This window comes from Anomaloglossus baeobatrachus, chromosome 6 (genome assembly GCF_048569485.1).
Source record: "Anomaloglossus baeobatrachus isolate aAnoBae1 chromosome 6, aAnoBae1.hap1, whole genome shotgun sequence".
Classification (NCBI taxonomy): Eukaryota; Metazoa; Chordata; class Amphibia; order Anura; family Aromobatidae; genus Anomaloglossus; species Anomaloglossus baeobatrachus.
This window is the reverse complement of record NC_134358.1, coordinates 254,162,765-254,189,122: the sequence shown is the minus strand read 5'-3', so window position 1 is coordinate 254,189,122 and position 26,358 is coordinate 254,162,765. Positions and strand designations below refer to the sequence as shown.

Genomic DNA, 26,358 nt, shown 5'->3' with positions numbered 1-26,358 from the left:
TTGTTCTGTGTCAGTGAATGAAGTGTCAGTAAATGGAGTGTCACTGATTAGTCTGTTGGACTCAGAGAGTTTGGTGACCCTAGCAATGGGCCACACTTGCTCTCTGATTCCTGTAAAGATGGTGGGAGTCCAATGTATCCACGGGAATCCTAAGGAAAACCCTGCTCTGGTGGTCACAGAAACAAACTTTGGCACTGAGTCCCATGAGGTTGGTGTAGTTAAGGACTTGTTATAATAAGGAGGAACTTCGCCTTGTTTTGGGACTTGTGGGGGGAAAAGAGAATTGCCGAGTTACTCAGAAAAAAAACAGGGCACCTCTAAAGAAACCCCATTGCAGCTTGAGAGACTGATGATTTTCCCTGTTGTGTGCAGAATAGCAATGAGGATGAGACCAACATCCCGGAGCTAGGGTTTTCTGGGGGGAACATTTGAACCACCCAACTCAGGGACAGGGCTCAAGAGCCGGTTGACACTATGTACCCATGTTTTGCTGTAAATGGGGAGCTATTATATCATGTCAGGAAGTACAGAGGTGAGGTTGAAGAGCAGTTGTTGCTACCGGTGCCCTACAGATGCTGGGTACTAGACATGGCCCATACTCCTATCTGAGGTAGTAATCTTGGGGGTAGACAGAACACAGTTACAGATCCTCCAGATATTCTACTGTCCTGGCTATCATCAAGAAATTTTGAATTATTTTATGTCCTGTCTCACCTGTTAGCTAACTGCACCAATTGCTCATTTCCTTTGCATCTTATGTCTGCTTTACACGAGACGACTGATTGTGCGATGCCTCATCGGGGTCACGGTTTTCGTGATGCACATCCGGCATCGTTCACGATGTCGTCTCGTGTGACACCTCCGAGCGACGCAGTATCGCTCACAATTTGTGAGTGGTGTACTCGTCGCTCAGTTTTAAAAAATTGTTTAATTAAAATGGCACCGGTTGTTCATCGTACCCGGGGCAGCACACATCACTCCATGTGACACCCCGGGAACGATGAACACGGCTTACCTGCGTCCCGAGGCTCCCGGCGGCTATGCGGAAGGAAGGAGGTGGGCGGGATGTTTACGTCCCGCTCATCTCCGCCCCTCCGCTTCTATTGGCCAGCGGCTGTTTGACGTCGCTGTGACACCAAACGTCCCTTCCCCTTCAGGAAGTGGATGTTCGCCGCCCACAAATACGTGTAAAGGGGTTTCATGACTTTTTGCGACACGGGCAGTGATTTGCCCGTGACGCACAAATGACGAGGGCGGGTACGATCGATCATGAAATCGCACGATCGGTTGACTCGTGTAAAGCAGGCATTAGTTCCATTACCCATCATTGAGGTCCCATTTGATTGTATTGCAATGGATTTAATAGGACACCATTCATGTTGAAGGTCAGGAGGGAATTATATAAAGGCCCTGCATATCACACAACTCGAGACCTTGGTATACCACCTGCAGACAGACAGACTTGTGGAACGGTTTAATAAAATCTGGAAGTGTAGCGCCCTGGAAAACCAGGTAGATGTACACATAGGCCCCTGCACAACACCCATCCCACAAAGGGTTAAATCAGCCGACCTCAAACCCTAGTCACCCCCCTCAGGGAAGGACAGACAAACCAGTGAGCGGGACCAGGAGGGTTAGGAAATGCCCACCTAGGGGTCTAGAGAGCCCGGGGCGGGAAAACAATTAGTTTCAGTTCGAGTTTAAGTTTGGAGTGGAGGTGAAGCTGACAGGTGCCAGGGTCGGAGCCCTGAAACCTTGGCTAGGTGGCAGACGGTAGCCAGAGTCTGCAGGAGATGGGAAGATGGCTGCCGGAGATCCGAGGTGGACCGGGGCAGGGTTGGAGCCCGCCGGTACCGACACCGGAGAACCGACCTGGAAACCGTGTGCACAGAGGGGGTACTTGGACCCTGAAGCCAGGACCGGCACCGACAGCCTAGCTAATTAACCAATTGAAGGTAAGATTTTAGGTCCTGTCCCAACCTAAGTCCCGAAAAGTAGACAACCACCCACCGAGAGGGATAGGGCAACCGCCAGGGCCCGTAGATCCCAAGGGTCAGCGTCAGATGGGCACGGCTCCCAACCAAAGGATCGGGAGTGGACTCCCATGTTCCAAACCGGGAAGTCCTACCTACAGCACACTGAGTGCAGAGGAGAGAGACTTTGACTACCAACCCGGGTGTGGGATCAGATACACCCGTCTGCGGCAGCCGGCCACCATCACCTTGGTTTATCACAGGACTTGTGTGCTTTATTCGACCGTGAGTAACATCCCCGGCCTGGCCGGGTGCGCCGACCCCTGCAATAACCGTCCTCAGCATAGAAACACTGGGCCCCGGGACATCCATCCCTACCCACAAAGGGGTTAACATCCAGCTGCCAGCCCAACGTCCCCGGGAGCCCCACAATGGCAGCGGTGTTTCTACATTTCACCACACACCGTGGGTGGCATCACAGACCTTTTACAACCAATCCCGTATAAATACGTCTCCTTTTATTCAGAGTGTCCGCGCAACCCCCGAGTCCGGAGAACCCCTCAAGCCGTATCGTAGATCCGGATCCGAGCAGCACCGGCTGCTGGCACGGGCGCGACACAGAAGTCCATGCTAAAGATGTTTGTAGAGAAGGATGTCCCACAGGCCTCTACGCGGTATTTCCTGTTTGAGCAGTTGTGTGTCCGACACCCTCATGGACTCCTTGATATAGCGAAAGAGAATTGGATAGCAGCGGTTACATCCTACAGGTGTGTAATTAAATGCAAGAAAGAATTTCTGAAGTGATGCTCATTGTGAGAGAGCACCTTCTCCAGGTGCAAGAGGCCCAGTTGAGGGTGTACAATCAGTCAGCAAGGGTGAGACAGTTCAGCCCTGGAGATTGTGTACTGGTGCTCATATCCATGGTAGAAAGCAAATTTTTACATCAGTATTTGTAAGCCAAAATCAGCAGTAGAACAATCAGAGGAAAAATATAATAGAAATACGTCACCACTGCTGCATTTTTCACCCACTTCTAGTTTTGGCTTAGAAATACTGACCAAATGCGGAACATGTGAATGTGGACTTAATTCGAGGATATTCACATCCTAGGTGGAGTAAGGGTATATGAATTACATCTCTTTAAAATGTAGCTGCCTCTTTTTCAAGAGACAAAAAGTAATCAGACAATTATCTCAAAAGCTCTTTAATGGGCTGCATGAGCTATTACATCGTTAAATCATCATCAAATAAGCATGATGCTGAACAAAACCCACAGAAATCCATTTAGGAGATAGCAGAAATGCTAGGAGTGGCCAAATCAACAGTTTGGTACATTCTGTAAAAAAAAAAAAAAAAGAATGTGTTAACAATGCTTGGATGTCTACGTAAGACAACAGTGAATGATGGTGGATGATGGCAGAAAACATTCGAAGGTGAAGAAAAAGCCCTTCACGGCATTCACCCAAGTAAGAGCACTCTGTAGGAAGTAGATGTTTCAGTATCTAAGATTGCCATAAAGAAAAGACTTCATGAGAGCTAATACACAGGGTTCACTATAAGGTGCAAACCATTAATCAGCTTTGAAAATAGTAAGTCCAGATTAGACTACCCCAAAAAAATCTAAAGAAGCTGCACAGTTCTGGAAAAGCATTCTTTGGACAGACGAAACTAAGATCAACCAGTACCAGAATGATGGGATGAAGAAAGTATATAAAAGGCTTGGAACAACTCATGATCTAAAGCATGCCACATCATCTGTAAAGCATGGTGGAGGCAATGTGATGGCCAGGCAAGCATAGCTACCTGTGGCACTGGGTCCATAAAGATTATTGATGATGTGACTTGAGACAGAAGCAGATGGATAAATTCTGATGTGTACAAGGCTATACATTCTTCTCAGATTCAACTAAATGCAGCAAGGTGATTGGACAGCGCTTCACAGTACAGGTGGACAGTGACCCAAAACATACTGCAAAACCAACCCAGGAGTTTTTAAGGCAAAGAAGTGGAATTTTCGACAATGGCAGAGTCATTCACCAGATAGCAACCCCATCGAGCATGCATTTTACAAGCTTAAGTCTAAACAAGTCAAAAAGACCCACAAACGAGCAACAACTGAAGTCAGTTATGGAAAAGTTACTTTGCCCAATTACTTTTGAGCCGCTGAAATGACGAGCATTTGTAGAAAATTTGTTGCAATTCCTAAATGTTTCACAGGACATGGTGGAGGCAGTGTGATGGCCGGGCAAGCATGGCTACCTGTGGCACTGGGTCCATAAAGTTTATTAATGATGTGACTTGAGACAGGAGCAGATGGATAAATTCTGATGTGTACAAGGCTATACATTCTGCTCAGATTCAACTAAATGCAGAAAGGTGATTGCACAGCGCTTCAAAGTACAGGTGGACAGTGACCCAAAACATACTGCAAAACCAATCCAGGAGTTCTTAAGGCAAAGAAGTGGAATATTCGACAATGGCAGAGTCATTCACCAGATATCAACCCCATCGAGCATGCATTTCACAAGCTTAAGATAGTTTAAGACTAAACATGTCAAAAAGACCCACAAACAAGCAACAACTGAAGTCAGTTATGGAAAAGTTACTTTGTCCAATTACTTTTGAGCCCCTGAAACGAGGAGCATTTGTGGAAAAATTAATGCAATTCCTAAACGTTTCACAGGACACAAAAAATGGAAAATTGCTGGGCGGTGAAGTGGTTCTTTACCACCCAGCAATTTTCCATTTTTTTGGTTTTTCCTCCCTTTCTTCCAAGACCCATAACCTTTTTACTTTTCCATCAATATAGCCATATGAGGGCTTATTTTTTCTGAGACAAGTTGTACTTTTGAACAACACCATTCATTGTGCCCCATAATGTACTGGAAAACAGGTAAAAGAAATGCAGTGAAATTGCAAAAAAAGTGCAATTCCACAATTGTTTGAGGTTTATTTTTAATTTACCATATTCACCATATGGTAAAACTGATCTTGCAATATGATTCCCCAGGTCAGTACGAGTCCACAGATACCAAACATGTATAGGTTGTTTGTTTTTTTATTTAAAATAATCAGAAATTTGTCAAAAAATAGAATTGCGCTTTTCTCGCCATTTTCCGAGACTTGTAACATTCTATTTTTGGGATCCGGGGCTGTGTAAGGGCTTAATTTTTGTGTCCTTAATTATATCATTTTGGCGTAGATGTGTTGATTTGATTGCCTCTTTATTGCAATGTTGCGGTGACCAAAAAAAATATTTCTGGTGTTTTGGGGTTTTTTTCTACGCTTTTTACCAATCAGATTAATTTATTTTATAGTTTGATATATCAGTCATTTCTAAACTCAATGATACCAAATATGTGGGGGGGTTTTATTTATTTTTTCAATGGGCAAAAGTGGGTGATTTGAACTTTTATGTTTTTCATTTAATTTTTTCAGAATTTTTAAAAACTCTTTTTTTACGCTTATTAATTTTACTAGTCCCCTTGGGGGACTTGAAGCTGTGATGCTTTGATTGTTTCAACACTGCTCTGTACAGCACAAATACTGACCTCCTGTGAATGCTGGCGCTTAACTGGCGTTCACAGGAACTATATCATGATAGTGACAGGGGTCATCAATTGACCCCCAGCTGTCATGACAGCCTATCGGGGCCGCTGGTGGGGGCGGAGAATGATGTGATCTCCATCAGTGCGCATTAAATCTCATTGTCAGAGATTAAAAGGTGCGGGTGGAGCAAAGATCTAACTGCGCCTGTTCGCTGCACGTCAGCTATTCAGATCAGCCATCATGTGCAGGGAAACATGAGGGCTCACAGCACAAACCCGCATCAAAGGGAGGCACACAACCTTAGATGTACCAGTACATCCAAGGTCATGAAGGGTTAATTAAACCTGAAATTCTACAGTTCAATTGCATCTATTGTGAAAAAGGTGACAAAGCAACATTTTTTTTGACAATTTTCAGATTTTGTTTTTTCACCACTTAAATAAAAAAACAACAAACTATACATGATTGGTAACTATGGACTTGTATTGGCCTGGGGAATCATAATGCCAGGCCAGTTTTACCATATAATGAACATGGTAAATAAAACCCCCAAAAGTCATTGTGGAATTTCACTTTTTTTGCTATTTTACGGCATTTGGAATTTTTTCGCCGTTTTCCAGTGGGGAAGAATGAATGGTGTCATTCAAAAGTACAACTCGTCCCGCAAAAAAACAAACCCTCATATGGCTATATTGATGTTTTTTTTCTGATGTGACTGCATTTAGTAATATTTTATTCATTGTTCCCCGCATTCTTTTTGGAGTTGTATGAGATTATCTGTATATAGACAAACTATCAGTTTTCCCTTGTGTGATGTGCAGATATTCTTTAATGATCAGTAAGTTTATTATGTCATTTCCGTGTAATGTACTATATATAGAGATGATGCTTGAATTATTCCACTGCTGTGGACAGCTCGGGAGGAGCTGAACATTCAGGACAGGTTCTGAGTAAAAGAACTAAGGGTGGAAACACATCTATGCGAGTAAAATCGGTCCGACTGGGCTGAAAAAAACTCAGCTGATTTTAGTTCACGTTAGGTCCGAGCGCAACGCAAGTGCGATGCTTTTTCTGAATAAATTAATGATTTTACTAGCGTGTGTAATGCGTATTTTGACAGCAGACACAGACAGCCATGTAGCAGAGCTGAATGGCAGATGACAGCAGACACAGACAGAGCCGCACTGTCAGAATGAACTCGGGTGAACTTCACCCGACTTCATTATCATGCTGCGGCTCTGTCTGTGCCGCGTCCTGATTAGCAGTCACCAGTGAAGGACTCACCGGTGACCGCTAAACTCCTGAGTAACTGAAGTTAGCAGCCCTCTCTCATACTCACCGATCCCCGATCCCCAGCGCGGCGCTTCACGGCATTCACACTGCTGCGGCGGCTTTTACTATTTTGAAAAAGCCGGCCGCTCATTAAACAATCTCGTATTCCCTGCTTTCCCCGCCCACAGGCGCCTATGATTGGTTGCAGTGAGACACGCCTCCACGCTGAGTGACAGGTGTCTCACTGCAACCAATCACAGCAGCCGGTGGGCGGGTCTATACTGTGCAGTGAAATAAATAAATAAATATTTTAAAAAAATGGTGTGCGGTCCCCCCAATTTTAATACCAGCCAGATATAGCCATACGGCTGAAGGCTGGTATTCTCAGGAAGGGGAGCTCCACGTTTTGGGGAGCCCCCCAGCCTAACAATATCAGTCAAGGAATCTAGGGGAGACGCCTGACATGATTAATCTAGGACTTATTGGCAGCTATGGGCTGCCAATAACTCGTTATTACCCCGATTTGCCAACGCACCAGAGCAAATCGGGAAGAGCCGGGTACAGTCCCAGAACTGTCGGATCTAATGTATGCGGCAATTCTGGGCGGCTGCTGACTGATATTGTTAGGCTGGGGGGCTCCCCATAACGTGGAGCTCCCCATCCTGAGAATACCAGCCTTCAGCCGTATGGCTTTATCTGGCTGGTATTAAAATTGGGGGGGGACCGCACGCCATTTTTTTAAAATTATTTAATTATTTATTTCACTGCACAGTATAGACCCGCCCACCGGCTGCTGTGATTGGGTGCAGTGAGACAGCTGTCACTCAGTGTGGGGGCGTGTCTCACTGCAACTAATCATAGGCGCCTGTGGGCGGGGAAAGTAGGGAATACGAAATTGTTTAATGGGCGGCCGGCTTTTTCAAAATAGTAAAAGCCGCCGCAGCAGTGTGAATGCCGTGCAGCGCCGCACCGGTGATCGGGGATCGGTGAGTATGAGAGAGGAGGGGAAAATGACCGACAGACTGTGAGAGAGGGACAGAGATAGTGACGGACCGACAGAGAGAGAATAGAGACCGAGAGGGAGAGACCGACTGACAGAGAATAGTGATTGACAAACATTGTGAGATCGCTCGTTTCCAGTGTTTTAGGAAACATGCGAGAAATGTATTTAGAAAATCGCATGTCACTAGGATGGTGTGAGTGCCGTCCCGTGACATCCGATTTTTTACACGCTCCCATAGACTTGCATTGGAGAGACTCGCAGTAGAAACTCGCAAAAAAGCAGCATGCTGCAATTTTTTTCTCAGTCCGATTTGGACTGTGAAAAAAATCGCAGATGAGAGCTGAATCATTGACTAACATGTGTCCGATTCCAATGCGAGTTTTTCTCGCATTGCTCTACTGCGAGAAACTCGCAAGTGAGAAGCAGCCCTAAGGCTAAGTGCCCATGTTGCGTTTTTGTGTGCTTCTTTTCTGCACATAAAAAGTATGATTTGGCAGGAAAACGCAGCAGAAAAAAATGTGCTTTTTTTTATTGCTTTTGCATGTTTTTTCATATGCGTTTTTTGTGCTTTTTTTGTGTTTTTTTTAGACATGGCAATCACGGGGGTTCAAAAGCTGTACTCCTGCGATTGCAGCCGGGTCTCTGGCTGATGTTACCAAAGGGACCCGGCTCTCACTGCCCAGAGTGGTGCCTTCTCCGCTTTCGACAGTTTAACCCTCTAAATGCTGCGATCAGTGCGATCGCAGCATTCAGGAGGCAGGGAGAGGTATCGCTTACCTCTCCCTGGTAGTTGGGTCCCTGTAATGTGATCACAGGGACCCAATCGCTCCCACAGTAAGCCTGGGTTGTCACCATGATGACCCCATGTTACTGAACTATGTAGAGCCTCACACACCATTCTGTATGCATGATGTGTGAGGCAAAGTGCTGAGCTATAATCCCCTGTAGTGATAAAGTATTGCAGGGAATTATAGAAATGCAGAAAAAACACCACAAACAATTGACATGCTGCTTCTTTTTTTCAGCAACAAAATGTGCACAGTAAGTCAGGATTCTCATATATTTTGCTGCCATGCTTTTACCTAGCTTTTTTTGATTAAAAAAAGCAAGTAAAAACGCATGATAAAACACAAAAAAAACATCACGTGGGCACATGGCCTAAGCCTTCAATTACAAGTGAGTGCTGGGAATTTTCTTAGGCCGGGGCCACACGGGGCACTAGTGCGATGCTCGCATGACACTCGGCTCGCGCTGGCAGCACAGCAGTAGCCGAGTGTCATGCATGTGTCCCTGCGACTGAGGTCCGACCGTGCGAGCGGACCTCAGCTGCGGGGGGCGGGCTGGCTCTGAGGGGGGCAGGCCAGCGCTGCGGAGGGGCGGGCTGGCACAGAGGAGGAGAGATCTCTGCTTCTCGCATGCTGCGATTGTTTTCTCGGTCCGATTAGGGCTGAGAAAATAATCGCTCATGTGCGCTGACACACAGGCTAATATTGGTCCGAGTGGAATGCGATGTTTTATCGCACTCCACTCTCACCGATTTTCTCGCCGTGTGGCTTAGGCCTTATCTGCAAACTACTTGGTTGCAGGGGCACCACAAGGATTAGAGTGCCGATCAGTATTTGGACTGCTTGATATAAGTTTACTGTCTGTGGTAAAATATTGTAAAGTCTACATATATCACATATGTAGCATTTTTGGGGTCAGTGGAATTTGTATCAAAATGCTCCAACTCTGTAATTTTTCTGTATAGGATTTTAAAAATGCTATTACTGTACAAATATCACCCAGTGATTGTCAGGAGAGGACCATTTTCTTCAATCACCGTTTGGGATTCCTGGGTCTGGGGAATTTTTGTGCTGATTAGAGAATGTTGTGCACATACTGTATATGCCTTTTCTTTTCTAGACAGGACTGTCCCTCTCCACAGGCTTTGTAATATTAGGTGGAAAGGGAGGCTTCCACCAATCATTTTTCATACAAAAAATGAGTTATTGGTACGTGACCCAAACAAGGGGGCATATAGTATGTGTCAATACACAGAAGGGACTGAGGGTAAATTGTTCTATAGGGCCCTGTTTTTTCTATACATGATTTTAGTGTACACAGGTAAATTACGAGAGCCATTAAAGGGAAAGGACAGCATGCTGTAGGGGTTGAAAAACAAAAATTAACTATGCCTCTCTTATCAGGTTGTGTCCTGTTGTTTACTTAATCCAAAGGCTTTATCAGCTAGTGCTTGTCATTGCTAGACTTCAATCTCACACGCACGGAAGTCTGGCAGGCCCCCTACTAAGATTGACACCTCTATGGAGATCCTGCAGTGGGCGTAACAGCTCTCAGCTCTGCTGCTTTGCTAAATCTAAAAGCTCTGATTATATCAGAACAGCTACAGCCGCTAAACTAAAGGCCGCTTTACACGCTGCGATATCGTTACTGATATCGCTAGCGTGCGTTCCCGCCCCCATCGGTTGTGCGTCGCGGGCAAATCCCTGCCCGTGGTGCACAAAATCGCGCGGACCCGTCACACTATGTACCTGCCTAGCGACGTCGTTGTGACCGGCGAACCGCCTCCTTTCTAAGGGGGCGGTTCGTTCGGCGTCACAGCAACGTCACTAAGCGGCCGCTTAATAGAAGCGGAGGTGCGCAGATGAGCGGGACGTAACATCCCACCCACCTCCTTCCTTCCGCGTTGCCGGCGGCCACAGGTAAGGTGAGGTTCCTCGTTCCTGCGGTGTCACACATAGCGATGTGTGCTGCCGCAGGAACGACGAACAACATCGTACCTGCAGCAGCAACGATAAGTGGGAATAGGGGGGCATGTCACTGATTAGCGATCTTTAACGTTTTTGCCACGATTCAAAATTGCTTATAGGTGTCACACGCAACGACATCGCTAAAGCGGCCGAATGTGCGTCACAAATTCCGTGACCCCAATGACATCGCTTTAGTGATGTCGTAGCGTGTAAAGCGGCCTTAAGTGATACATGGTTGGATTCATAATCTCTTTGCTTACATCATGCTGCTCTCAGATGAGAATGCAAAAACCTGCTGACAGATTCCCTTTAAGGATGGGACTTATGTAATAATCGGCAAGGATAGTAATAAGGAATATGTGATTGCTGTATAATCAATAGGAAATAAATATAAAAACAGTAGATGTCCCAATTTGTGGTTTACCAACCACCTTCTCAAAATATTCCACAGTGGGTTTTCCCTAGTTATATTTATTGTGGAGTCTATGTGATATTACAATTTTCATTTTTCTAACACCATTTTTCTCATCTGGACTGACAAGTCGCGCTTTTATTGTTGTTAAAATAAACTTGGGCCAGCTCTAATATCGGTTGGAATTTCAGCATTGTTTAGCTTGTTCTCTTCCCAGTATTTTCTGGCAGAGGATGTAGAAATAGGCTTGATACTGTTGATGCGATGTGTTGAAGAAGACTTTTGACATTTTATTCCTTTGGGAATTAAGTAGAATGTGTGAGAATTAACCATTTTTATGCTTTTGGGCATTTTTCAAATGAAGAGAGGCAGAGGTATACTATTATAGGTGGTCAGTATTGTCCTCATTTTCATTGCTCTGAGACACCATGACTGGTGTGGAGGGCTGAACCAATAGGCTATAACTAATTTTGTTCAATATTAATATTAACATATTAATTATATTATTTTATATTGATAATAATTGTGTCACTTAATATTGAGCAAAATTAGGTATGCTGACATCCCCCAATATGAGCCCACACACAGCCTCCCATATACAGTATGAGCCCACAGTAGGTTCCCAATACACAGCATCAGACCCACATTGTCCCCCTATATGCAGTATGAGCCCTCACATAGCCCTCCTATATAATTGAGCCCCCACACAGGCCACTATATACAGTATGAGCCCACACAGGACCCCTATACACTGCAACAGCCCCATACAGACCTCCTATATTCAGCCCTATTATATACAGTATAAGCCCTCATACAAGCCCCTACATACAGTATCAGCCCGCACAGGTCCCCTTTATACAGCATCATCCCTACACATCCCCCTTATATACAGTATGAGCTCCCACACAGTCCCTCTATATACCGCATGTGTCCTCACATAGCCTCTTTATACATGGTATGAGCACCCAAAAGCTCTCTTATACATAGTATGAGCATCCACATAGTTATCCTATTTACAAAATGAGACCCCAAATAGTCTCTTTATACACAGTATGACCACTACATAGCTCCTTAATGCAGCATGAGCCCGCAGATAGCCCCAAATATAAAGTATGAGCCCTCAAATAGCCCCCTATATACACTATTAGCACCTATCTACAGTATGAGCCCACACATAAATCCCTATATACGAGTCCCCACATGTACCTTCTATATACAGTATGAGCCCCCACACAGTCCTCTTATATACAGTAAGAGCCCTCACATAGCCTCTTTATACAGAGTATGAGCTCCCACATAGCCTCTATATATACAGTATGAGCCCCCGTGTAGCTTCCTTATACACAATATGAGCCTCTAAATACAGCATGAGCCTCCAAATAATCTCCTCATACACAGTATGAGCCCCACACAGCCCTCACATAGCCCCTATATATAGTATGTCCCCCCACATAGCCCTTACACGTACAGCCAAACAGCTCACAAGATAGAAAAAACATGATACTCACCTCCCTCCCGTTCCCCAGTGCTGTGCTCTTCTCCGGTCTCCAGTGCACTGAAACTGGAGCAGAGTGCACACCAATGTATATACCGGTATCTGCATCCTCAGGATGCAGAAAGCGGCAATATTGGGATGCATGCGGCGGATTGCACAGTGCGGCCTGCAGGCCATTGGTTTCAGCCCTTTGGATGTCTTCGTCCATGGGCTGGACATGAACAGCCAAAGGGCCGGATGTGGCCTGTGGGCTGCAATTTGCCTACTCGTGCTTTATAATGACAAGTTAGTGTAACACCCTGGGATCGAGGGGCTTTTACCCGACTCGTCGCCGGGCCGGGGGTTGCAGATCCTCTGCATCGTCACAGGCTGGCCTGGCCCGAGTTCATGACCCTGAGGCAGGGCCGCCATCAGGGCATTACTAGTGGAACACCTGTAGCGGGCCCGGTGAGCAGCAGGCAGGAGCGGGGGCCCGGACACGCTGACAGGCCCCTCCCCTTTCATTCCTCTGCTCCCCGGGCCCCAGCGCAGGGGGCGTTGACAGTACACTTTGCAGGGCGGGCTGGTCGTGCAGTGAGCAGGAGGCGGGGCCTGGACACGCTGACAGCCCGGGCCCCTCCCCTTTCATTTCTCTGCTCACCGCGCCCCATGGGCAGGGGGTGGGGACGTTGCACTTACAGCACCTGCAGTCGCACAGGGGCCCCAAGCGGGAGCGGGCCCCTAGAGCCTGAAAACGTACTGGGTACGTCATAGCTCCCTGGTACTTAAGGACCCATGACGTACCCAGTACGTCATGGCGAGATCGTGGCCCCGGTGGCTGCGATCGCTGCAAATATCTTAGATTCGGGGAGGAGGGGCCCTCTGCCTGACCTCAGGAGGGGTGGTGTCTCCTCCCCGGACCTACGGAGGCTGTGATTGGCTGACAAACGCCGCTCAGCCAATCACAGCCACTGTAATGTTTCAGCCATTGAAAATGTCTGAAACCTTAAAATCTAGCCCTGATCAGTGCAGCTGTAGCACCGATCATTGGCTGGAGCTGGGTGACCTCGGTTTCACCCACCCCCAGCTCTGATTGGAGAGATCGGCCTTGTGACCGATCTCTCCAATCACTGTGGATCTGGGGCCGGTGACCACTCCCCTCAGCTTCCAGCGTCTGTGGAAGGTGAGGGGAGCGATCGGTAAGTTTAAAGACACTGTCTCCTTTCAGCCGCCGCCGCCGCCATTACCCCAGCCCCCATCCTTCAGCTGCCGGCTGCAGCAGTCACTGCCCCTGATCCAGCGGCACTGAACCCATCTGCTGCGTCCCCTCCATCTGCCACCCACTCCCCCATCAGCCGCTGCCCCCCCTCCCTCATCTGCTGCCCCCCTCCCTCATCTGCTGCCCCCCTCATTCATCTGCTGCCCCCCCTCCCTCATCTGCTGCCCCCCCCTCCCTCATCTGCTGCCCCCCTCCCTCATCTGCTGCCCCCCCTCCCTCATCTGATGCCCCCCTCCCTCATCTGCTGCCCCTCTCCCACCTCTCACCTTCCTCCATCTGCTGTGATCTCCCCACCTGCTGTGACCCCACCCCGATCTGCTGTGACCCCATCCCGACCTGCTGTGACCCCACCCTGACCTGCTGTGACCTCCCCACCTGCTGTGCCCCCCCCACCTGCTGTGAGACCCCCACACCTGCTGTGAGACCCCCCCACCTGCTGTGAGACCCCCCCACCTGCCATGAGACCCCCCCACCTGCTGTGAGACCCCCCCACCTCCTGTGAGACCCCCCCACGTCTATCCGTCCCTCTGTCTATCCGTCCCTCTGTCTATCCGTCCCTCTGTCCATCCGTCCCTCTGTCTATCCGTCCCTCTGTCTATCCGTCCCTCCATCTCTCATCTATCTGTAGCACCCACGGTGCAGGGGTTAAATGTTATTTGTCGCAGGGCCGGTGATGTCGGGTCAGGGGGATGTCACAGGTGGCCCTGTCCGGCTTCGTGGCCCTGAGGTGTACAATAAAAGGGGATTTGGATGATGGTGGGGAATTATGAGGATGATAGTCTTGTGACGCCACCTGTGGTACGTGGCCAGGGATTAGCCGCCGCTGCTGTCGCTGTCCCCCGGGGTGGATGGTGTTGCAGCAAGGATGTTTCTGCTCCCCACAGGTGGTGCGGGACCCTGGGGAAGATGATGAGGAGAGTAGTGGCCATTGGTGCCGAAGCACGAGGCGACGGCAATCAAAAGGCTGAATCAGCTGCTGTGGTTCCAGCCGTGATGGGCCCCAGCCGATCCCGGATCCGTTGGAGGTTAGAACCAGTACGGTGGTTGATGGGCCCTTCCTTCTTGCGCCTTTACAGATGGATCCCCGAGCCTGATGCTGCTTGGGGATCCCGGTTCGTGTAGTGTTAGCTCCTGTCCCGTGTGTAGGTGACGTGGGGACGCTGTGGGGCTTGACTGTAATCACGACTCCGGACCCTATGTGGCACTGTGCTCCGGGATCTCGTGGTGGTCAGAGGGACATGCAATCCCCCTGTCCTGCAGATTCTGGTGATACAAGGTGAAGTCTGTTCCACCCTAAGGCTCTGCACCCTGAACCGTACCGGTCCCACTCCTGTACTCTCCTGCTGGAGAACACTCTAACTGTTGTGTAAGCTCCTAACTCCCCCTGGTGGCTGCTCCTCCCCCGGTTCCCTGTCACTAGTGGGTGGCCGCCCCCCATGTTCGGTGGCTAGCTTAAGACGCGACCCTAGCCTGGTCCCCAATGGGGAGGGCATCCTGGTTGTGTATGAGTTTGTGTTATGGAACTGGTACCGACCTCCTCTGGACTCTCTGCACCTTAAGTGAGATGCACTGCACCTTAAGTGAGATGCAGTACCCTGTGGTGACTGAAGCCTCATGGGTGCCACATATCCATCTATCTATCTATCTATCTAGCCATCTATCTCTGATTCTATCTATCTATCTGCTGAAAGAGCCTTAAAGGGAATCTGTCAGCAGGTTTTTGCTCCCCCATCTGAGAGCAGCATAAAGTAGAAACAGATATCCTGATTCCAGCGATGTGTCACTTACTGGGCTGTTTGCTTGCTTTCATTGTGATAAAATCCATGTTTTCTCTGCTGTAGATCTAGCAGTTATACAGAGCTCATGAATATGCTGGACTACCTACAGCATGACAAGTAGCCCTGTAATGATGATCTCCTGCTGATTAACCAGTGATGTTATCAAAACTACACTAAGCAGCCCAATAAGTGACAATTGCTGGAATCAGGATCTCTTACCCTATGTTATGCTGCGCTCAGATTAGGTGTTAAAAACTTTGTGACAGATTCCCTTTGAAGGGGTTGTCAGGTCTAAATCCACAAGTCTGCATTAACAGAATTTGGTTTCAATTAGTTTAAAAACTGTATGTGACACATTCCCTTAAAGAAAAAAAATAGATAAACCAAAAATAAATATATACCAAAGAAGTTAGATTTAAAAAAAAAGTTAGAGTAAAGTAGGGCCCGGCCAAAAGAGTCTGCCTTGTCGTGGAGGCAGGCTTAAAAAAATCTGATGACTGCGTGTGTGATACGGTGTTCAGTGTAAAGGGTTAATGTGTGATTGGTGAGGCTGTAGTGCAGAAGTGAAGTTTTCCAAGAGTGGCGGTGGGACTGTGGAAGATTCGTGGGGCGGAGGTGGAGCTGGGGCGGAGGTGGAGCTGGGGCGGAGCCTCAAGGGGGCCCCGAACTTTAGCCAGTTTGAGGCCCTGAAATTCCTAGTGGCAGCCCTGCCCTGAGGTGTACAGGAGGGAGGGAAGGCGGTGGACGGGAGGAAGGATGGAGGATGGGGGTAGTGACGGTGAGGAAAGTCTTTTTAGATCATGACTCCACCTGTGGTCCGCAGCCAGAGATGGGCTGCCGCTGCAGGTGCTACTCTCCGGGGCTGATGGTGAAGGTCACACCTGGGATAGTATCACTTCCCACAGGCGGAGCGGGGTTACCCTGGGGAGAAGGATGGAGGATGGACAGGGATGGTGGTAGTCCCCGTTGGTGCCGCAGTGCTGGGCGATGGCGCCGGCAAAGGAGAGGCAGAGACAGGGCCTGCGGTTCCAGGTCATTTACTCACTGGTAGTTCAGGCGCTGCACCAGAGTACCGTCTCTGCCACGATGGGCTCCAGCCGATCCCAGATAGTCGGCGGTTACCGTCGGTGCCCGTGGAAGTCTTTCTAGTGAAGTGTCCCCCGTTTGCTATCCGGAACACAGGCCCCACGAAGAAAGAGAAACACTGTCTGAGCGAGATGTTATCCCAAGCTGTGCCTGGAAAAGTCTGCTTTAGTGAGATGGTTGCGCCTACTTCTTACCCCAAGAGGTGCCCGCCCCCAGTGGTTATCCTAGCAACTGGGGAAGTCCCATGCTTCATGATGGCTAACCTCCTTGTCTACCCTAATCCACCACCCTGTGGGAAAGCACCCTAATGTTTTATGTCTGTGGTTTTGTGAAGGCACCAGCAGTTAACCCCCTCCTAACCCAGGATGGATATTACTCCTTAAAAGAGGTGTAATACCCTGTGGCGCCTGAAGCCTCAGGGGTGCCACATTAGCATCATAGCAATGAAGTTACAATAGTTTTCTGCTGCAATTTCATTGAATAAAAATAGTATTTGCTAATACTCATTAGTTTTTGATACTTTTCCCTTGATACATCCTCATTACTGTATGACTATCAGAATTGAGGTTTCAGGTTGCTAAAATATTCCATTACTTCTAACTGCTGCATGTGACATCTGTATTTCACACATCATCGGAGAGCAAAATATAGGAACTCATCTCTTTAATTTTTATTACTACAGTGAACACTAAGGACTTTTTTTTTGTTGGCTAGAATTCTCTCAAGTTCTCAAAAATGAGACGAAAATAAAGTTTTGCATCTAGATCGCTTTGGACCTTATGGTGATTTAAGCTTAGCTCAGTTTAAAGGGAATCTGGCAGGAGGTTTTTGATATATAGTCTGAGAACACTATAATGTAGGAGCAGAGACCCTAATTACAGCGATGTGCCACTTACTGGACAGTGTTTTGCTGTTTCAATACAATTAAGTGTTTTATAAGCAGGAGATTATCACTACAGGACAATTGGCCTCGTGTCTCCTAGTCCAATCCATCCCCAACACTGATTAGCAGTGCTCTGTCACAATACAATGTACATAGAAAGCTGTGGTGAGGGTGAGGTTATACACAGCTCAACATCTCAACTCAGCTAGATTTGCAGCAGAGAAAACTGTGTCTCTATTTTACCTGCTGCACCCAGTAAAGTAAGTGATAGATCATTGGAACAAGGGTCCTTGTCCCTACATCATGCTGCTTCCAGGTTACATGACAAAAACCTGTTAACAGATTCCCTTTAACTACTAGAGATTCAACTAACTGAAATTAAAATTTGCCTGCCCATAAACTTGTGTGAAGGTCACATTAGAAAAATCAAATCCAATATTTATATATCTCAGTGCTGACTTCCCCCCTATTTTCTCGTTTACTGGTCAAGTGCTTGACCACCACTATGCCGTGCACGCCCAGTGTGGTTTGCAAATTCCTCCTGTCGCCATCAAAATGCATGTTGGTGCCTGTTCACACACAGCCACCGCCCCCTGTTCCATAGGCATTAATACTTAAGCACCACCTGCCTGGGGCTGTTCCGCCCTTCATCCATGTCTGCAGGTCTGACACTGTGGGGGCTAGTTCAGACATTGTGCTAGTGGCAGGCACCTGAACTGCCTCTGTACTCGCAGTTGTCAGCCCTTGCAGCATGGGAGCGGTTCTGACACTTCTCAGGTAGGTGGTGTTCCTATATGGTCCTGCACATCACACGAGACCACATGGTACACATGTATATTATATACTGTAGTGTAGGGACCCCCCTTATAGAGATTTGCCGTGACGGGGCAGGGGGGCTCAAATCATTGATCAATTATTTGCTAAAAATCTCATTGAATTGATACAGTAGGAATGAATTTGTGAATGTTACACTTTTTATCTCGTCATAATTGCATCCCACTCATAAGCAGTGCTGGCTTCCCCCCTATTTTCTCGTTTACTGGTCAAGTGGTTGACCACCACTATGCCGTGCACGCCCAGTGTGGTTTGCAAATTCCTCCTGTCGCCATCAAAATGCATGTTGGTGCCTGTTCACACACAGCCACCGCCCCCTGTTCCATAGGCATTAATACTTAAGCACCACCTGCCTGGGGCTGTTCCGCCCTTCATCCATGTCTGCAGGTCTGACACTGTGGGGACTAGTTCAGACATTGTGCTAGTGGCAGGCACCTGAACTGCCTCTGTACTCGCAGTTGTCAGCCCTTGCAGCATGGGAGCGGTTCTGACACTTCTCAGGTAGGTGGTGTTCCTATATGGTCCTGCACATCACACGAGACCACATGGTACACATGTATATTATATACTGTAGTGTAGGGACCCCCCTTATAGAGATTTGCCGTGACAGGGCAGGGGGGCTCAAATCATTGATCAATTATTTGCTAAAAATCTCATTGAATTGATACAGTAGGAATGAATTTGTGAATGTTACACTTTTTATCTCGTCATAATTGCATCCCACTCATAAGCAGTGCTGGCTTCCCCCCTATTTTTTTGTTTCTGGGAGGGGGCAGACACTATGGCAGTGACATCTGATGATGCTTCGTTTGGCTATCCCACCATGCATGGAATTCTCAAACAAAGCGTTATGAATCAGAAAATAGGAAAAAAGAAAATAGAATAGTAGTTATTGTATTAGGGAACGTTAGGGAATTTTTAATACAAGTATAGTAGAAAATAGCTTACTATACGGCACTAAATAGATATTTAGAATGAATTATACTTTGACTTCAAACCAGCCCTTTTAAATGTCCCAATTTTGTCAATTTAAATTCCTTGAAACCAGTGCAGACAAAGGATCTGATTTATTTTTTTGTGGGGGGTTTTAAAGTCATTTTTCTTTTTTCATCTTTTGGTATTTGCTGACTTTATATATTAAAAGAATCATGAAAATGGCATACACAGTTCATGAATTTTGTGCTAGGTGAAAACTGCTTTTATTTCTGTCCATAACCATCTTTTGCAGCTTTCTAGAACTTTCTAGAACTAAAAAAAATTGCATGTTTTGCAAAATGTGGCAAGTATCTTGAACCACCTGGAAACCTAAAAAAAAAAAAAAAGCAGGGAAACACATACTTTAAAAAAAGGAGGAAATAAAAAGATGAATTTGGTGCAAACAAAAAAAAGGCGTAAAACACCAAAAAAGTATAAAATGAATAGGGACCAAAATATCAGTGTTTACCTAAAACATTTTTTTCTCAAATGAAAGCAGTTATTGGACTGGTAACTATTGATAACATTTAATCACATTTTCATTTGCATTTTTAAAATCACTTTTCTTTTCCTAATGTGTGGTATTCGCTGATGGCTTTATGTTGTGCCAAATTCATCAAAATGGCACACAAAATTCAGGAATTTTGAGTAAATCAAATTTTATCTTTTTGTTTTTAACCATTTTAGCAACTTTTATAGCAAAAAAATGGAATGTTTTGAAAAATGTCACTAAAATTGCTGGTGTACTATGAGTACATTTGCACCAAATTTTGCATTTCTTTTTTCTTAAAAGTGGCAAACTAAAAAAAACCTAAAATCAGACAAAGATAAAAAAGATTTCAGAAAAGATGCTAATGGTTAAATGAACCTGGTGCAGACGAAAAAAGGCGCAAAACACCAGACGGTCAAACAACAGGCACAAGTTCAACAATGAATCGTCCACTAATATTTACAGCGCATAATCGTAGGATGTTGCTATAAAACCTTAACTGTAACTTCGAACCCTGGTAGATTATCAAACTTTTTCTCCTATGCAATATTGTTTTATTGTATACAATGATTACACAATGTAATGAATTGAAAAAGAAAAAAAAAAACAATTTCAAGGAGCGGTGAAACATAAAAAAAGAAGCAAATTACTCCATTGTTTTAAAAACTTTTTTGTTTTGCATTCATTACATGGCAAAGATGAACTAGTAACATAGGTCTTCAGGTCAGTATGATTAAGGCAATACAAAATTATTACTTTTTAATTATTTTATAGTTGTTAAAAAATTTTGCATTTTGTAAAAAAAAAAAAAAAAATTGTGTTGTTTTTTTGTGAAACACCGTTATATGGGTTGAAGAAAAACACCTAGGTCCATCTAGTTCAACCTTCCTCCACCAATTCTACATTTTGGTGATGTCATTTATAACCGACAATGTTGTGTGTACTGAGGAAATCATCCAGCCCTTTTTTGAAAGCTGTTATAGTATCTGCCATTACTACCTCTTGTGGTAGGGCATTCCACAGTCTGACTGCTCTAACTGTAAAGAACCCTTTCCTGTTTAGCTGCTGGAATCGCTTTTCTTCCACTCGCAGTGAGTGCCCCCTGGTCCTTAGTATTGTCTTTGGAAGAAATAAGTCATGTGCCAGTCCTTTATATTGACCACACATGTATTTATACATATAAGGCCCGTTTCACATGTCAGTGAAAAACACAGACGTTTTTCACTGGCGTGTAAAACACGCACATGTCCCTGCGTGTGCCGAAAATCACGGCACACGTGGGTTGTCTAAGTGCAATCTGGGCTCCGTTCTCCGTGGCCGGTGATTGCACTTAGAGATTCACTCACCTGCGCCCGCTCCCGCTCTCCATGGTGCTGAATCCTCCCGCGACGCAGCATCCGGCCGGCGGTGACCCCTGCAGGACAGTATATATATGCGCGACAGTAATCAGCCGGCACAGAAGGAGCAGGGAGAACGGGCTGCAGAGGACATCGCTGGACGCCGGGTGAGTTAAAATGTTTTTTATTTTAAAAGCACGTTTTTTTCTGGCACATGTTTCACGGACCACACCACTGCGTGGTCCGTGGAACATCAGTGATGCCAGAAAAAAATGGACATGTCTCCGTGCGGCAATCACGCACACGCGGGTACACCGCACGGAGACACGTGCAGTGACAAATCACTGACGTGTGAGCAGACCCATTCATTATAATGGGTCTGCGTATGTCAGTGATTCTGGTACGTTTAAAAAAAGCACAAACGTCCCAGAATCACTGACGTGTGAAAGGGGCCTAAATGAGATCACTGCTATGATGTCTTTTTTTCTAAGGCCGGTTTCACACATCCGGCTTTTTGCCGTTTTGCCGGATCCGGCGCTCTCCCGCAGTTAATACAGTACAATGACAGAGCAACAAGCGTCGGTCACATGCTGTCATTTGACCGGCGCATGTGACCCGGAAGTTACAGCGCTGTCATTGTACTGTATTATCTCTACGGGAGAGCGCCGGATCCGGTAAAACGGCAAAAAGCCGGATGTGTGAAACCGGCCTAAGCTAAACAAATCCACCATCTGGGAGGTCTTCCATTTCTTGTAATAATCTAGTTGCCCGCCTTTGAACTGACTCTACCTTTTGAATATCCCTTTTAAAAGGATAACACATAGCTTTTATTTAATTATTCTATCAACAGAGCTGTATGTTGCTTGTTTATTGAGGGGCAAACAGTACTGATTGGTACAATTTAAGGGTGCACTTCATTGTTTTAATCGCTTTGTATTGCATTTTTGATGAGAGGTGAGGTGCTTTGATTTTTCTTTTCACTTACCTTTTTAAATTATTAAATCAAACTTTCACAGAAGCGACAATACCATATATGCATAGTTATTTTTTTATTGAAAAAAAAGAGAGTCAGCTTATATTTTTTCATTTTTTTTGTACTATTTTCTAATTACTTTACACTTTATTAGGTCCCTTAGGCTGGAAACACATCTATGCGAGTAAAATCGGTCCGAGTTAGCTCAAAAAAAACTCGGCTGATTTTAGTTCACGTTAGGTCAGAGTGCAACGCAACTGCACTGCCATCCTGAGATTTTTCTCATGATTGCAGTGCGTGTGCAATGCGTGTGTGATCCGTGTCTGATCCTTTTTTTTCTCAGCAGCTGTCATCTGCCATTCAGCTCTGCTACATGGCCGCTGACAGCAGACAGCCATGTAGCAGAGCTGAATGGCAGATGACAGCAGACACAGACAGAGCCGCACGATCAGAATGAACTCGGGTGAACTTCATCCGACTTCATTGTCATGCCGCGGCTCTGTCTGTGTCGCGTCCTGATTAGCGGTCACCCGTGAAGCACTCACCGGTGACCGCTACGCCCCTGAGTGACTGAATTGAGCAGCGCGATTAGCGCTACCGTCACTCAGATTACCCGCGGCCAGCTGGATCTTCCCCATAACGTGGAGCTCCCCATCCTGAGAATACCAGCCTTCAGCCATATGGCTTTATCTGGCTGGTATTAAAATTGGGGGGGGACCGCACGCCGTTTTTTTTAATTTATTTATTTATTTATTTTACTGCTCAGCATAGACACGGCCACTGGCTGCGGTGATTGGTTGCAGTGAGACAGCTGTCACTCAGCGTGGGGGCGTGTATGACTGTAACCAATCATAGGTGCCGGTGGGCAGGTAAAGCAGGGAATACGAGATTGAATGAGCGGCCGGCCTTTGAAAAGAGGAGAAGCCGCCAGAGCAGTGTGAACGCCGTGCAGCGCCGCGCTGGTGATCAGGGATCGGTGAGTATGAGGGAGAGGGATAGACCGACATGGACAGAGAGTGAGGGACAGAGATAGTGACCGACCGACAGACCGACCGACAGAGAGAGAATAGAGAGCGAGAGGGAGAGACCGACTGACAGAGAATAGTGATTGACAGACATTGTGAGACATCACTCGTTTCCAGTGTTTTAGGCAACATGCGAGAAATGTATTTAGAAAATCGGATGTCACTAGGATGGTGTGAGTGCCGTCCCGTGACATCTGATTTTTTACTTGCTCTCATAGACTTGCATTGGAGAGACTCGCAGTAGAAACTCGCAAAAAAGCAGCATGCTGCAATTTTTTTTCTCAGTCCAATTTGGACTGAGAAAAAAAATCGCAAATGCGAGCTGAATCACTCTAACTCACACTAACATGTGTCCGATGTCAATGCGATATTTTCTCGCATTGCTCTATTGCGAGAAACTCGTAAGTGAGAAGCAGCCATTAGCCTTAATCAGCGATCATTTGTTGTACATTATATAAATAATGCGTCATGCACAATTTTGTTACAGATTCTCACCCCCTTTAACGCGGAGGGTGGAAATTTGCAGCCGAATATGTTTTAGATTGTTTTTCCGTGTGGAAGTCACTTAACATCCGAAATAGTTCTTAATTCTTTGCTTACAGTGATTATATCAAAGTTAGCGGTGCCAGTGTGAAAAGTCCTTATAGCAAATTCTCCCATTTTCCAAACACATTTTTGGTGGTTACCTTAGCCTTTCATTTGGGTTTTCATCAAATCCCATTCAGCAGGTGCTGAAAGTCACATAATTGCAGTGCTGAAAAGCACGATGGCGTCACAGTTCTGTCAGTGCGGCCATTCGAGATATTCCGAATACTGCAGTGCTAATAAACAGATTTTAGTGGAACCCAATTTGTCATCACTTTCTGACACTTCTAAAGGCTATGTTTAAATAGTAACCCCTTTAAGACAGGGGAAAAGAATTTTTCTGATATTATTAATTGTTAACAAGCAGGTTAAGTGTGTATGTACATACAAAGCCTATATCTGACTGATCCAAGACAGATGTTAAAAAAACTCAACCAGTAGACCTGGGCAGAATGACTGCATTACTCTCTAGCAATGGAATGGTTTTCACTCACACACAATGAAAATCACAAAAGACAATTACAATTAATCCATTTGAATGCAGTCTTTTGCCAGAAATGGTGAATCTGTCAGATAATCCTCATACGTTCATGAGTCTCTCACCTGCCTTAATGCCATGTTCACACGTTCAGTATCTGGTCAGTATTTTCCACCAGTATTTGCAAGCCAAAATCAGGAGTGGGTAAAAAATGCAGAACTGGTGTTTCTATTGTTTCCTCTGATTTCTCCACTCCTGGTTTTTGCTTACAAATGCCGATGTAAAATACTGACCAAATACTAAACATGTCCTTATAAGCAAGGAAAACAGTTCCCAGGAGATAGGTGGTGTCCATTTTTAACTTTTTTACTACCAGCAGTTGCATGTTCCTCCGTTTCATTGTAACACCGGCATCCTAGCACCCTGCCTCGCTTCCACGTGGTCCTCCACATGTGTCTCTCCTTCCTCCTACTCCCATGGTCTGTGCATGCCGCATGCCTATGGCGTGCTCACACGCTCTCTTAAAGGGCCAACACACCTTTTTCCTGAAGTGCCTCCCAGCCTATGGCTTAGAGGCACTGAGTACTTAAGGCCTCCTCTCACTAGGGGAGATGCCTGAGCAACATGGTCAGTAATGTCCATCTAGCTAGCTACTTGTTAGTTCCCGTCTGTCCACAGTCCATTATCTTCACCCATGCCCAGTAACCTGTGCCTTCCATACTTGTCAGTATTATTATTTATTATTATAGCGCCATCAATTCCATGGTGCTTTACATGTGAAAGGGGTATACATAATAGGGACAAGTTCAATAATCATAAACAGTACAAGACACAGACAGGTATAGGAGGAGAGAGATCCCTGCCCGCGAGGGCTCACAGTCTACAAGGGATAGGGGAGGATACAGTAGGTGAGGGTAGAGCTGATTGTGCGGCGCTGTATCAGACTGAGAGTTACGGCAGGTTGTAGGCTTGTCGGAAGAGGTGGGTCTTCAGGTTCCTTTTGAAGCTTGGCAAGGTAGGCGAGAGTCTGATGTGTTGTGGCAGAGCATTGCAGAGTATGGGGGAGGCACGGGCGAAATCTTGGATGCGATGGTGGGAAGAGGAGATGAGAGGGGAGTAGAGAAGGAGATCTTGTGAGGATCGGAGGTTACGTGTAGGTAAGTACTTGGAGACTAGGTCACAGATGTAGGGAGGAGACAGGTTGTGGATGGCTTTGTATGTCATGGTTAGTGTTTTGAACTGGAGTCGTTGGGCAATGGGAAGCCAGTGAAGGGATTGGCAGAGAGGAGAGGTCGGGGAGTAGCGGGGGGACAGGTGGATTAGCCGGGCAGCATAGTTTAAAATAGATTGTAGAGGTGCGAGACTGTTAGAAGGGAGGCCACAGAGCAGGAGGTTGCAATAATCCAGACGGGAGATAATAAGGGCATGTATTAGGGTTTTTGCAGCTTCTTGGGAAAGGAATGTACGGATCCGGGAAATATTTTTGAGTTGGAGGCGGCAGGAGGTGAAAAGGGCTTGGATGGATGTGTGGCTTGAAAGAGAGATAAGAGTCTAGGATTACTCCCAGGCAGCGCGCGTGTGGCACTGGGGAAAGTGAGCAGCCATTGACATTGATGGATATGTCAGGTGGGGGAGTTGAGTGAGGAGGAGGAAAGACAATGAATTCTGTTTTGTCCATGTTCAGTTTTAGGAATCTGTGACGCCCTGGGCAAGTCAGGGGTCACAGGTCACAACATCACATGCACCCCACATTCCCGGCAGGTACACCAAAGCTAACCTAAAATAATTGTTGCCTTCCTCTAGGGGCTGATGTCCACACCAGGGGGTAGGCCAGGCGGTTGGCTCCGCCCACCGAGGAGTTCACAGCCCTGGAGGCGGGAGAACCAGGCAGTTAAGCTAGGGAAGTGAAGGAGTAAGGAGTACAGTTTAGGAAGTGAAAGTAGAAGGAGGTGAAGTGGTAGAGGAGCTTGAGTGAAGAAGTAAAAGGAACAGTTAAGAAAGCCTGAAGTTGGTCCGGGTGTGTGCCCCGGACTGAGATAGCAAGGTCAGCAGACGGCGGTGATAGTCTGCAGGGGGACTGTTTGGAGGTTGCTGGAAGGACCGCGGACGGGTGGTGACCCGGCGGTACTGGAGCAGTATAGGAAGAACAGTCAGCACCAGGGCAGGGGCCTTTCGGATCCCGGCAAGGCTAGGAGTCGC

At 46.5% G+C, this 26,358-nt stretch overlaps 1 long non-coding RNA gene across 1 annotated transcript in view; it reads right to left on the bottom strand.

Annotated features, from left to right (window-relative positions):
• Positions 1-3,161: 3,161 nt before the first annotated feature.
• The window catches only part of LOC142243174 (uncharacterized), a 35,614-nt gene continuing 12,417 nt past the window's right edge, over positions 3,162-26,358 (bottom strand). Inside the window, exon 2 of the long non-coding RNA XR_012724311.1 lies at positions 3,162-3,309. This is a non-coding gene — a long non-coding RNA (uncharacterized LOC142243174). The remainder of the gene's footprint in view (positions 3,310-26,358) is intronic.